Raw genomic sequence first — 15,118 nt, 5'->3', positions numbered from 1 at the left:
AAGTTCATCAATTTTAGAAACACCTGTGTATGATACAAACAGCCATGTCCCCATCACATACCTTTTACCTTTGCCCTACATTTCAGTGTACCCTCATAATGAGGCGGCCCTGTTTGTTCATACACAGTATCATTTGATTAATGAAAGAAAATACAAGCTCCAAAGATATTTAACTCATCAAGGTAAAACACCATGCCAGAAACATATCATATAAGAGATATCTAACTTATTAAAAGTGTTTTTGTAAGAAGTGCATCCTGTATTTTAATGAGATACACCATATATTTTAGAGATACATGTCAGCATAAAGGAAATACACCAAAGATATATGTCAGAATACTACTAATTAACAGAAACAGCAAAACACCAGCTGCAAGAATACAAGACACCATTCATATAATAACTGATTAAAGAAGTACATCCTGTATTTCAAGGTTGTATACCATTCTTTGTGTTCTCTGCAGCAACAACATTTTTAGTAACCTCATATGCTCTCTCCTGGCTCGCACAAAGGCCTAGAAACTCATATAAGTATTTTGATATCTAAGAATGATTATTATACCATCTAAAAATGATTATTCTACAATAAGACCTTTACAACGAGCCCAGCTTCCTCTCACTGTCCCACCAGGAACATAAAAAGGGCCCATGGTGCTGCCTGAGGGGGAGACAGCCTCTAAGTGGTGCTGAAAGGAAAGCATCATTTGCCAATGCATATAAATTGCATGTGGGCAGTCCCACTTCCAATCGAATAAACGGGACAAATTGTATGTGGGATCTCAGCTATCCCCGTCTGTGATTCTGTACTAAGAAATCCACATTTTAGCACTTTTGCACAGTGCAGTTCTCAATATGTCCAATGTATGTCTGTCTGTCTGTCTGTCTATCCTTTTAGCCCATTACTTTGATTGGAAGTGGGTGTACCCACTTGACATTTATTTGCATTGGCTGAAATCATCAGCCTTCATTTCTGTGAATGGGACAAATTGCATGTGGGATGTCCAGATCTCAGCTCTGGGCAGACTTGGTGTGCTCAGACCTCTGTTTCTGTGCTTCTCCAAGCCTCCTCTTTCTATTTTGTGAGTTTCAAGAAAATCCAAGGAAGTCGAAATTTGCACTCTCAAATCCTTAAAGGGGTATGCACGAAATTTTTGACATCCTCCGATCTTAATGAAATTGATACCATAGAAAGAGGAGGCTTGGAGAACAACAGAAATACAAGTTTCATACAAGCTGAGATCTGCACATCCTAACTCCAATTTGACCCATTCAAAGAAATGAAGGTTTCGGGGTTAGTGGAATTTTGATGTTTAGAAGGGCTTATGTTGTTCAGGGTGAGTCCTACAGTCACTAAAATGTCATTTTAAGTCAAAAATGTGATCCTGGAGTTATAAAAATGAAGTCCACCAAGTGATGATTGTTGACCCATTCAATTGATTGGAAGTGGGTGTGCCCACTTCCCATTTATTTGCATTGGCTGAAATCATCACTTTTTGGACATGGTTTTTTCAACTCTTGGATCAATTTTATGACTTCAAATCACATTTAGGTGACTAAATGGGCGAAATTTTCGACTTCCTCCAATCTTCTTGAAACTCTCAACATAGAGAGAGGAGGCTTAGATTAGGACAGAAACACAAGTTTCAGCTTCCTAAGTCAATCCAGAGCTGAGATCTGGACATCCCACGTACAATTAGTCCCATGTATGTATGTATCTATAGGATGTTTTTCTGTCTGTCTGTCTGTCTGTCTGTCTTTTTAGCCCATTACTTTGATTGGAAGTGGGTCTACCCAAATGCCATTTATTTGCATTGGCTGAAATCATCACTTGGTGTACTGCGTTTTTATAACTCCAGGATAACATTTTTGACTTAAAATCACATTTAGGTGACTGTAGGACTCCCCCTGAACAAAATCAGCCCTTCAAAACATAAAAATGTCACTGACCACGAAACCTTTATTTCTCCGAATGGGACTAATTGTACGTGGGATGTCCAGATCTCAGCTCTGGATTGACTTAGGAAGCTGAAACTTGTGTTTCTGTCCTAATCTAAGCCTCCTCTATCTATGTTGAGAGTTTCAAGAAGATTGGAGGAAGTCGAAAATTTCGCGCAAAAAAACTCAAAGGGCGTACCCCTTTGAGTTTTTTTGCGCAAAATTTTCGACTTCCTCCGATCTTCTTGAAATTTATACCAAAGAAAGAGGAGGCTTGGAGAGGAACATAAACAGAGAATTCAGCTTCCCAAGTCTCCCAGAGCTGAGATCTGGACATCCCACGTACAATTTGTCCCATTCGCAGAAATAAAGGTTTCCTGGTCAGAGGAATTTTGATGTTTTGAAGGGCTTATGATGTTCAGGGGGAGTCCTACAGTCACCTAAATGTGATTTTAAGTCAAAAATTTGATCCAGGAGTTAAAAAAACCATGTCCAAAAAGTGATGATTTCAGACAATGCAAATAAATTGCATGTGGGATGTCCAGATCTCAGCTCTGGACAGACTTCGGAAGCTGAAACTTGTGTTTCTGTCCTAATCTCAGCCTCCTCTTTCTATCTTGTGAGTTTCAAGAAAATCTGAGGACGTCGAAATTTGAACTCTCAAATCCTTAAAGGGGTATGCACGAATTTTAAGACATCCTCCGATCTTAAGGAAATGTATACCATAGATAGAGGAGGCTTGGAGAAGAACAGAAATACAAGTTTCAGCTTCCCAATTCTCTCCAGAGCTGAGATATGCATATCCCAACTCCAATTTGACCCATTCACAGAAATGAAGGTTTCATGGTCAGTGGAATTTTGATGTTTTGAAGGGCTTATGATGTTCAGGGGGAGTCCTACAGTCACCTAAATGTGATTTTAAGTCAAAAATTTGATCCAGGAGTTAAAAAACCATGTCCAAAAAGTGATGATTTCAGACAATGCAAATAAATTGCATGTGGGATGTCCAGATCTCAGCTCTGGACAGACTTAGGAAGCTGAAACTTGTGTTTCTGTCCTAATCTCAGCCTCCTCTTTCTATCTTGTGAGTTTCAACGCTATTCGGTTGACCGTATTCTGGACTCAAGGCGGAGGGGACGCGGAGTCCAGTACTTGGTGGACTGGGAAGGTTACGGTCCGGAGGAGAGAAGTTGGGTGCCTGCTAGAGACATCCTGGATCATTCCCTTATTGATGATTACAATCGACAGGTAAGGGAATCTGGGGACACTAGGAGGCGTTCCTAGGAGGGGGGGTACTGTCACGATTCATGAATTCGCTGTTTCCTTCATGTCCCGTTTTATTGTTGTTCTGTGTGTGTGAGCGCGTGTTAGTGGGCGTTACTGCTCGTTCCATTGATCAGCGTGCCAGCTGATCTCATTCCCTGCACCAGCTGCTGCCCATTCACTCATATGCATATATACTCATCACAATCTCCTCTCTTTGTCAGATCGTTGGTTTGGTGCCCTCAGTGTTGTCCTTCGTATGCCTGTCCATTATCCATTCTGGTTCATGTTCCTGTTCGGTGTCTTCGTGATTCACCCCCCCCCCCCCCGTATTTCTGAACTGTTTTGTGTTATTCTGACCGCTCATTAACGGAGTCACTTGCATTCTTGCTTCCGCCTTTTGATTATGACATCAATATAAGGGTAATTAGTGCTGATCTCAATGATGGGGGTAGCATTTCCTTTTAAAATGCTTCGTTGAACATTTCAAGCAAGTGTGGTAAAAGTTTCCCTGCAAATGTTTTATACATTTCCATTGGGATGCCATCAGGCCCAGGGGCTTTTCCACTACTCATGCCCTGTAGTGCCTCTGATAGCTCTTCTATGCTCAGATTCCTCTCTAGGTCACTTCTTGTCCCCTCTGATAATTTAGGAAAATTAAGTTTATCACGAAAGCTGTCTTGCCCTTCGGAATTGTTAGTGTATTCAGATTTGTACAGATTTTCATAATACAGTTTAAAATTATTATTTATTTCCAATGGATCTACAATATTCACCCCCTCTTCTAAATTTAATGAATTGATGGCTCTATCTGTTTGTATTTTTTTTATTTCTCCATGTAAGCAACTTTCCGGGTTTTTCTCCCTGATCTTAATAGGATTGTTTTAGCCACATCAAGCTCTTAGCTATTTTAGTACTGGTTAATTCATTGTATTGGGCTTTCAGCACCAGAAGTTCTTTTCACTTTACAGGGTCATAGTTGCTAAAGAGGTGTTCCTCTGATACCTTAATTTGTTTTTCCAGATTTTCTAATTGTGTCTGATATTTTTTTTATCTATATCTTGTATAGCTTAATATCTCCCCCCTGATATAGGCTTTGAAGGCCTCCCATTTGATTGAAGCACTTGTCTGATTTGTATTAACTAGAAAGTATAGGTCTATTTTGTCTTCCAGGAATTTAACAAAGTCAGGGTCCAGGAGCCAACTTGCTTGAAATCAAAATCTGGGAGGGGAAGATACAAGATTGTTCATTTGGAGTGTAAAAGTAACCGGGGCATGGTCAGATAATAATATACTGTCGTACCAGCATTTTCCTACTTTTGAAACTAAGCTGTTAGAAATTAAAAAATAATCTTTTCTCGAGTATGTTTTGTGTGTGTTTGAGAAGCACGAATATTCTTTTTTACTTGGGTTAAGATACCTCTATATCGCCACTAAATTCAGATCAGTTATATACTTTATGATCATTTTTGGTTTTTGGTGGCATTTCTGTTCAGCTGCACGTCATAACCGGAAGTCCGGAAACGTCTAGGTTACATATGTAACCTCCGTTCCCTGATGGAGGGAACGAGACGTTGTGTCCTCCCGGCCACGTCGCTGAGCCGAGCCGTTGTAGTGGGCGGACCATTTCCGGCTCCTCAGAAAAATCCTGAATGAACTCGACGTATTTGCCCGCTTTTATACCCGTATATCCGGGGCGGGGTATGCAAATACTGTCTGCCTAATTCCCATTGGCCTTTTTCCATAGATCAGAGGCATATTCGACGCTCAAGAGAGACCCCTAGTATCGCTTCTTCGACACAACGTCTCATTCCCTCCATCAGGGAACGGAGGTGACATACGTAACCTAGACTGATGAGAGCACTGCTGTTCAAATGCTTTTTGGATTGCATCATTTATATGTATAAATGTTTTTCATCTGAAAGGCCTAAATATTAAATGAAACAAATGACAATAAAATGCAAAGTAATCTCTTCAGAATACTAATACATAATCAAAATACTTTTTGAATCAAAATACATTTTGAACATAACTATATTCTAATTACCAATGATTTAAATTGTAACACTAGTGGAATACAGTTACATATATTTTGTATTTTAAATACGTAATCCCATTACATGTATTCCATTTCTCCCCAACTCTGTATATATGTATACTGTATGAATATACAGTACTGTGCAAATGTTTTAGGCACTTGGAAACATGTTGCATAGTGAGGACGTCTTCAAAAATAATACGATAAATTGTTTTCTTTTATCAATTAATATCAAACAAAGTCGTTTAAACATGAAAAAAGCTATATCAATATTTGGTGTGACAACCTTTGCCTTTAAAATGGCACCAATTCTGCTAGGTACCCCTGGACAGTATTTATTGGATGTTGGCAGATATGATGTTCCAAGCTTCTTGGAGAATTTGCCACAGTTCGTCTATCTATTTCGGCTGTCTCAATTGCTTCTATCTCTTCTTGTAATCCCAGACTGACTCATTATATATATATATATATATATATATATATATATATATATATATATATATATATATATATATATATGCTTATCACATTTCTTTTCACAGGATACTATTTTAACCCTTAGTGACCGAGGTTAAACCCTCCCCTGCTGAAAGTATGCAGGTACCTCTGCATGTATGGGGTTAACTAGTCAAGAGAGAGGAGGTCTGCAACAGGGACTGAATGACTAGGATGAGGGGCTTTCCCAACTGCAAGTACTGGAGTTGTCTTGGGGTTCCCGTGGCCTTAGATAGCGTCTAGGAAAGATATTCTCTTCAAGTTGCTCATCCTGTTCTATCTGGTCATTCTGAGAGTTCACTTCTGTGCTTATCTCACCTTGTGTCATCATTCTTTTTCTCTTGACAAAGCTTGTTGACAAATTCTCAGGTGCTTATATACATATTATGTTAAGCGTATCACATTTCTTTTCACAGGATACTATTTTAACCAGTGGCAGTTTCTCAGGGCCAGCAAAGCCCTCTCTACTGGCATAAAATATCTAATAAATAAATACATATTTTTTCATCTATCATTCGTATTCATGTATTTTCAATCGCTTTCCACTCCTACATTAATCTACAAACGAATAGCAAAAAACTAACAAATTTATACAATCAGAATTTACTCCTCGATGCTTACAAGCGAAGTGTGACAACTGTTTCACAAATCGCATGCCGTAACCATGCTCCCTAGCTGAAGCAGCCTGTCAAGCCTTCAGAATTTCCACAGAATCCCTCAACACTGCAGTGAATTGGCATCTAAAGTCATATTTTCAGATGCATCAGCCAATCAGATTGATTTATTTGTTCTTGTGGGTGTGGACTTTAGGATATTTCCCAGTCCAGAGCTGTGTCTGAAATCGCCTATTCGTTCACTAATTCACTATTTCCTATATAGTGAATGGCTGTGAGTGCACTATATTTCAGCAGTGAGTGAATGAAATGAGTGAGAGTTTTCACGCTGATGTAAATTCCATGCGTCAGAGAGCACTCGGGAGCAGTCGCAGACATGTCATGAACACTTCACCTGTGTGGCTTCATGAATTTTATAATCTCTGTAATATTCATATAGTTTATATATATATATATATATATATATATATATATATACATCAAGCAACCCCATCTCTTTCAGTACAGTTCTTTAATGCATGTAATGTAATAATTTAAATATTACTAATGACACTTATCAAATGTAACTGAACTCTACTAATATCTGAGGAAAAGTAATCAACAAACTCACTCCCATCCAAATTGGGCTGCGTCCTGTGCCCAGAGAAGAGATGCCCATTGGCCATCCTGCTTATTATGAGATGCGTAACGTCTTCATCCATCTCTAAACAATAGAAAATCTTTGGTACATTATTTTCTAAGGCATATGGGAATACAGTAGTTACATGTGATAAATAATATATGTGAACAATCCAACAAAATATCATTACCCCTCTGTCGCTCAATTCGACGTTGTGTCGAAGAAGCGACATTAAGGGTGTCTTTTGAGCGGCGAATATACCTCTGATCTATGAAAAAAAGGCCAATGAGAAGTTCCGCCCCCGGACATACGGGTATAAAGGCGGGAAAATGCGTCTGTTTCATTCAGAAATTTTCTTTGGAGCTGACGGTCGTGTATGCAGCGAGCTGTGAGTCACACACCTGTTCCTCTATCTCTGAGCGATACTGCTGTTGGATCTATGGCGCACTTCAGCGGATTTCTCCTTCTCTGCACAGAGGTGCAGTTTGTCCCTGAGTGCTTCGACAGAGCAAAACTGAAAGAGTGTTTTGATAAAAGAGTGATTTTCTCTAAAAGAGTATTTTCCTCTAAAAGAGCAATACACAGCGGCGTTGAACGTCCTTTTCAGGACGCGTCTTTATTAAGATGCCTTTCTGCCCCTGTGTAGTTTCTGGATGCGGTAGAGTGCTCTCCACTTCAGACGGCCACAGGCGCTGTCTCGTGTCTGGGCTGTGATCACACCGTGGCAGCGTTTGTGGATGGTTCATGTTCTCACTGTGAGAGCATGCCCATGGCAACGTTGCGGTCACGGCTTTCTTTCAACGAAGGAACGCCACTCCAGCCACCCCCCGCATCGCTCCTTCTTCCCGTCCGGGCTGGCGATGGAGGTGATTTCGCCGCATACGCCCCCGCGAGACTCCCGCCCCCCCGGCACGCTCGTTGACTCCCGTCCGGGCACGAGGTAAGAGCGGCTCACCTCACAACCAGTCTGCCTATCCTCTGGAGCCTCCCGAGCTGGATGAGCTCACCGCTGCATTGGAGGTCCAGTTCTAAAGGAGCGTTGTATTTAAGCTTGTCTGGGCATAATTCAGTTACTCTCTTCTCCAAAACATGAACCAGCAACTTTTGGGTGATCATATTTTATTGAGTCTTATTCAATCAAATATATTTATGCAAACTGAATAGCTGCTGGATGCAGTCAAAACTACAGACTTATTTTTTATTTAAAGCTGTAACGTAAGTGATGTCCTATGCACAACCTTTTTTCAGAAAAGATAAATCGATGATTTGGATGACGTTTCAAAGAAAATACACAGGAAAATTAGCATTTTATTCTCAATTATTTTCTGTAATGCTCGAAAAAGATTATGTGAATAATAATCCCCTCATTGAATGGGAGGATAATACAGAAAAAAGAAAAACAGACATCATGCTTTTTTCAGTTTTAGGCTACATTTACTTTTTGTAAAAATACAGTTTAACATTAGATCGCTATTGTTCTCTTAAGTGGGTTGATATTGTCAAAGATAGACTTAAGCAGAGCTAAATGCTCTTCTTCAGTTTTCATAAACAATAAACCTACATTGTATGTTTTTATTTTCAAAGTAAAGTTAATCAAAACCTATTTGTTATTTGAGGGTGTTAAGTCATGTTTGTTCTTAATTTTTTTAATCTTTTTTGTGTTTGCCTTTTACTGCTGTCAGTGGTGCCTTTTTCTCATAATACCAAATTATTTCAATTTATATTTCAAAGAAGAAAAACAATTTAACTTTACACAAAAAAGCACATTATAATAGGGATGCATCGTTACCACTTTTTCTCTTCCGATCCGATACCTATATCAGAAATCTCAGTGTTGGCCTATCCCGATCTAAAACCTGTTTTGTTTTTTGCATAATCCGTTTAGAATATCTTTATGGTGTGGAACAAATTGAGTGTTCTCTTTAATATGTAAAGCAACACAAACATCTATCTACAAATTATTTCAATATAAATGTATAACTTATTAAGAAAAACTTTATTTTTAACTATTATACAGGATAATGTAGCAGTAAAATTAACCGTAATTCCAGTATAAGTCATCAGTAGAAGTTTTGTTAAATCTTTTCAACTTGTATCTGGAATTCAGATCAATTAAGTTATCAGATATCAGCTAATTTGTCATTCACACAGTTATTTTTTGGAACCCATTCAACTTAAATAGTTATAATTTGTAAACAAATGATAATAATTGTAACATATTATAATTGTAATATATAGTAATACACAGTGCATCCGGAAAGTATTCACAGCGCTTCACTTTTTCCCACAAAAATTTATTAAATTCATTATTTTCCTCTAAATTCTTCAAACAGTACCCCATAATGACAATGTGAAAGAAGTATGTTTGAAATCTTTGCAAATGTATTAAAAAATAAAAACCGAAAAAATATCACATGTACATAAGTATTCACAGCCTTTGCTCAATACTTCGTTGAAGCACCTTTGGCACCAATTACAGCCTCAAGTATTTTTGTGTATGATGCTACAAGCTTGGCACACCTATTTTTGGGCAGTTTCTCCCATTTTTCTTTGCAGGACCTCTCAAGCTCCATCAGGTTGAATGGGGAGCGTCGGTGCACAGCCATTTTCAGATCTCTCCCGAGATGTTCAATCGTGATCAAGTCTGGGCTCTGGCTGGGCCACTCAAGGACATTCACAGAATTGTCCTGTAGCCACTCCTTTGTTATCTTGGCTGTGTGCTTAGGGTCGTTGTCCTGTTGGAAGATGAACCTTTGCCCCAGTCTGAGGTCCAGAGTGTTCTGGAGCAGGTTTTCATCAAGGATGTCTCTGTACTTTGCTGCATAAATCTTTCCCTCTATCCCGACTAGTCTCCCAGTTCCTGCCGCTGAAAAACATCCTCACAGCATGATGCTGCCACCACCATGCTTCACTGTATGGATGGTATTGGCCAGGTGATGAGCAGTGCCTGGTTTCCTCCAGACATGACGCTTGCCATTCAGGCCAAAGAGTTCAATCTTTGTTTCATCAGACCAGAGAATTGTTTCTCATGGTCTGAAAGTCCTTCAGGTGCCTTTTGACAAACTCAAGGCGGGCTGTCATGTGCCTTTTACTGAGGAGTGGCTTCCGTCTGGCCACTCTACCATACAGGCCTGAGTGGTGGAGTGCTGCAGAGATGGTTGTTCTTCTGGAAGGTTCTCCTCTATCCACAGAGAAACACTGAAGCTCTGTCAGAGTGACCATCAGGTTTTTGTTCAACTCCCTGACTAAGGCCCTTCTCCCCGATCGCTCAGTTTGGCCTGGCAGCCAGCTTTAGGAAGAGTCCTGGTGGTTCCAAACTTCTTCCATTTATGGATGGAGGCCACTGTACTCATTGGGACCTTCAATGCTGCAGACATTTTTCTGTACCCTTCCCCAGATCTGTGCCTCTATACAATCCTGTCTCGGAGGTCAACAGACAATTCTTTGGACTTCATGGCTTGGTTTGTACTCTGACATGCACTGTTAACTGTGGGACCTTATATAGATGGGTGTGTGCCTTTCCAAATCATGTCCAATCAACTGAATTTACCACAGGTGGACTCCAATCAAGTTGTAGAAACATGATCAGTGGAAACAGGATGCACCTGACCTAAATTTTGAGTGTCATGGCAAAGGCTGTAAATACTTATGTACATGTTATTTTTTTTGTTTTTTATTTTTTATACATTTTTAAAGATTTCAAACAAACTTCTTTCACATTGTCATTTTGGGGTATTGTGTGTAGAATTTTGAGGAAAATAATGAATTTAATCAATTTTGGAATAAGGCTGTAACATAACAAAATGTGGAAAAAGTGAAGCACTGAGAATACTTTCCGGATGCACTGTATCTCAATCGTGCACCTTTAACTTTAAAGGTCTGTTTGTCTGTTTGTAGGCAAGTTCACAGCAGCTTCTAATTTAAATTCTGGTAAAATGCTCCTCCAGTGGCGTTCTAAATGTGTATTATTAGTGAACCTTTCGAGCTATTGACCATTGTAAGGGGGTTAAGATGGGCAAGGAGGAGGCGAGAACCGGCTTGTCAATATAAATCATATTTAATTAAACTCAAAACCATAACACACAAACATAAACACACACATGACGGACATGCCCGTAATTCTCTCTCTCTCGAACCATCGTCACCAGCCACCTTTATCCCTCGCGCGCCCCATCAGGCTGACTGGGGACCGGGCGTGCGACATTCTAGCCCGGCCCCGTCCCCCTCCGCTCCACACTCCTCCAGGCGTTACCTCAGGCCGGGGTGCCACCAGCATGACCTACATCCCCCTCACTCTTTCCTTGGGGAGGGGCGTGCTTTGCGCCCCGTCAGGTCATCCCCGCCTTACTCGACCTGGGAGGAGACAGGAGGGGAAAACAACAACAAAAAATAGGCGAGGGAAGAGGCCAACACGGTGCGACAGAGAGAGAGAGAGAGAGAGGCGAGAGAGAAGAAGCTCACTCACCGGTTCTCATATACGCTGCAGCTTGTTCCTCGGCCACTCCTCCACCCTCTATCGGATGACAGCTGCGCCTCTCCGGGCAGATCCGAGGCAGACCTGGCGGACGGAACGCCCCGCCGCGTTCTCTGGGAACAGAAGGGGTCTCCCCCGCCAGTGGCAGCGGTTCTCCCGCTCCAGGCGGTTGGCAGTGAGCCCCTCCCCGCTCGCAGTCGGCGGTCTTAAACCCTGCTGCGTTTCAGCGGGCGGTAGGCGACTCCTGCGCCCCTGGCAGCGGACCCTGACCGCTCCAGGCAGTCGGTTAGGAGCCCCTTCTCCCCAAACGGCTGCTCTGTTGGGGTGGATGGTAGTGGCGAGAACTCTACTACGGCGTATCCCTCCTCCTTCCCGGGTTTCGGCACCAGTGTAAGGGGGTTAAGATGGGCAAGGAGGAGGCGAGAACCGGCTTGTAAATATAAATCATATTTAATTAAACTTAAAACCAAAACACACAAACATAAACACACACATGACGGACATGCCCGTAATTCTCTCTCTCTCGAACCGTCGTCACCGGCCGGCTTTATCCCTCGCGCGCCCCATTGGGCTGATTGGAGACCGGGCGTGCGACATTCTAGCGGATTTGGATCAGGCTCGTCGGACTGATACCCGATCCATATGAAACCTCAGTATTGGAGCTGATACCAATCCAGGTATCATATCCCTGGGGTATCCCTACAATAAAACAAAGAGCCGTCAATTCTTATGTAAGCTATATATGGTAATACAAGACAACATGTTAATGTGAACATACTCATATAAGCTATACAATGCTTAACAGTCTCTTGCGTATTATGCATGTATTAGTTTATTAATTAGAATACTTTTCATTGTAGCCTAATGAAAGGAACATTAAGACCTATACATTTAAATATATATTTAACATCAAGATACCATACCATGGTTTTTAATTCTTAATTCTCTGCACCATGCCAGCAAGAAACTTACCCTGATATACTGCACATTTTTTACATTTGTGGGACTATAATTACATTATATATATTACACATTTTACATATGTACATTATATAAATGTAAATATATTAATTTAAAGACTGGGTGCATGTTTTGTTTTTTGGTGGCGTGCCCATCATAAATTCATAGAATGCCCACATCTTCAGACATTACTACTCCACTGATACTGCTCTTGCTATTTCTGTCATTGACTGATGTCAGGAAGCCTGATTGGACACAATGGACTATTTGCACTATTTTGCAAAGCCAACAGATGTAGCTGTTGCCTGGTCTTGTCTGTTTGAACACATGAGAGCACGAATCCCTCCCAGGTTTATTAATTCAACCAGCTTGGAGAAAGGACATGGCTTCCAAACAATAGTACAGCTGCTGGGAGAAGCAGCAAACAAAATGGAACGATTTCATTTCTCGGTTGTTTATTCAGTGTTTGCTCACATCATGTTCACATTCACAATCATGTTTATCGTCTGTTCTGTTGTAGCATGCAACAGCCTGCAAACCAATGAAATTGAATCTGAAATACCGAAGTATGCCCATCTAATTTGCATAGCCAAAAGGTGATAATACAACAAGTGAGAATTCAGTGGTTGATAATAATAAAGAAGGGGCAATGGCATGATGGTTAAACATGAGTGAATGATTATCAAAAGGGAAAAACTTGAGGGTAATGGTTATACTTTGGATAATTGATGATCATTATTTGATGATCAACAGAGGTAATGGTTATATTCTTGATGTTAGTTAAATACGATTCGGATGCTTTATTCTGCCTTCATCGGAGTCACTCAACAACAAAAATGTCTCTTGTTTTGGTTTTTGGTGTGAACAATTCTCAAGTGAATGCTGAAGTGAAACTCCTACAGACTGTTAGTGTAATCCGCCACACTTCATCCACAGGACAGGCCCTTTTAACAGTATTCAACAACAAAGATTCTTACCTCTCGAGAGATCTGACCATGGTTTTTGTGAATTTATCGTTCTACGACTAATGACACACACGCAGTTGTATCACAAACAGATCCTGACCGTCATAGAGATACAAGGAGTTTAACTGGAATCGTTCTATAACAACATTTAATAGATATCTTACAGACAGGCAGAGAAATTAAAAAAAGATCCGGAGATATCCCACTTCTGACATCAGGACTGTTAGAAAAATATTATTCAGATGCTTTATTCTGCCTTCCTACAGTCAGTCTTCAATTAGGAGATGAATTCACCAGTGGGAAAAATACACAGACACAGATTGTCACAAGCAGTTCTTCGATTTATTAAAAGCAAGCAAGGGGTTTATATGGTTCTTGTCACACAAGGCTGGTTACAACACCCACCTCGAACTTTCTCAATCCTCCATATATGGGGTTGTTTCCTCTCGCTTACAGAAGTATATTCTTATCAAGTACATTTTGTGCTCAAGACAGTGCCGAAAACATTAAAAGCAGATAAGCAAGCATCAAGGTCACATTGTTCCATCTGAGGCCTATTTCTCATATTGCCCACTTTTGTCTCGTAGAGACAAGTTCCTCAGATGGCTATTCAAAAACCAAATCTTGTTTACCTTACATTCTATCTTTTACTCATTACCATCATATACCAGCCAATGTGTCCCATAACCATCTCTATCAGCATCTTCAAGGTTTATCAGAGCGTAATTAGCATTTAAAGCGTTACCAATGGTCCTATTGACCATTGCTTCAGCAAATCAGTAATGCTATAACAAGTAAAATTACTCCTATAGATGGTAAAACATAAAAAAAAAAAAAAACATTTCAACCATTTAAACATGTCAATAAGTCATTGACATCATCTACAGTTTCTCTCGCTGTCAAATCCGCTGCTATCTTCATCATGATATTCAGGCTCATTTCTAAGGCATGTCCATCTTCATTGTTTTCTGGAATGAAAGTACAACAACTCTGTGGCAGGGCAGAGGGCGGGGCCGGGTGGTGATACTACACACCCGGCCCCGCCCTCCGCCCTGCCACAAACTCGTTCCCACGATAACACGTACTCCTTCACTGGCAGCTGTTAACTAGTCAAGGAACAGTCTATTTTGGAGCACAATTAAGTGCTTTTAGTTCTTGGCATAATGCATCAATCGTTGTTTTTGTCTAATTTATGAATGATATCAGTTCATATTTAGTCATTTTATCTTCTTTCTTTATTACTGCAACACCCACATGTGGGAGCAGAGCTCCAAAGAATTTATCTGTTCCTGTCCATAATCTGTGTTCTCTCGGTGTGGTATTGGTTAGACTTAGATGACTACTTCTTCTGTTTGTTGTTTTCTCAATAGCTCAGACCACCATGGTGTGGTCACTAAATTCTACCATGGCACATCTAACTGTCCATAATTCCGGTAGAGAAGTGTAGAAACTATGACCCCATTGCCAATATCACTCATGTTCCTTGTTAAGTAGGCGTTATGGGGTTACCTTTACCGCTGGTGTAGATGCACTATGCAGCATATGCATAGCCTACATATAAAACAACTACCTATCTTTCACGTGTTTTTGGCTGTAAAGTTAGCTAGTTTCCACCACAAATTGGTAGCATAGGTATGTGATGCATCAACATCATCTATCCATGTCTCATTACTGCTAGATATACGAGTCTCGACTACTGTCATAAGAGAGAACAATATAATAAAGAACTTCATTCTTCATCCCTTCTTATTCTCA

Source organism: Xyrauchen texanus, chromosome 3 (assembly GCF_025860055.1).
Source record: "Xyrauchen texanus isolate HMW12.3.18 chromosome 3, RBS_HiC_50CHRs, whole genome shotgun sequence".
Lineage (NCBI taxonomy): Eukaryota > Metazoa > Chordata > Actinopteri > Cypriniformes > Catostomidae > Xyrauchen > Xyrauchen texanus.
This window is presented reverse-complemented; position numbering follows the sequence as displayed.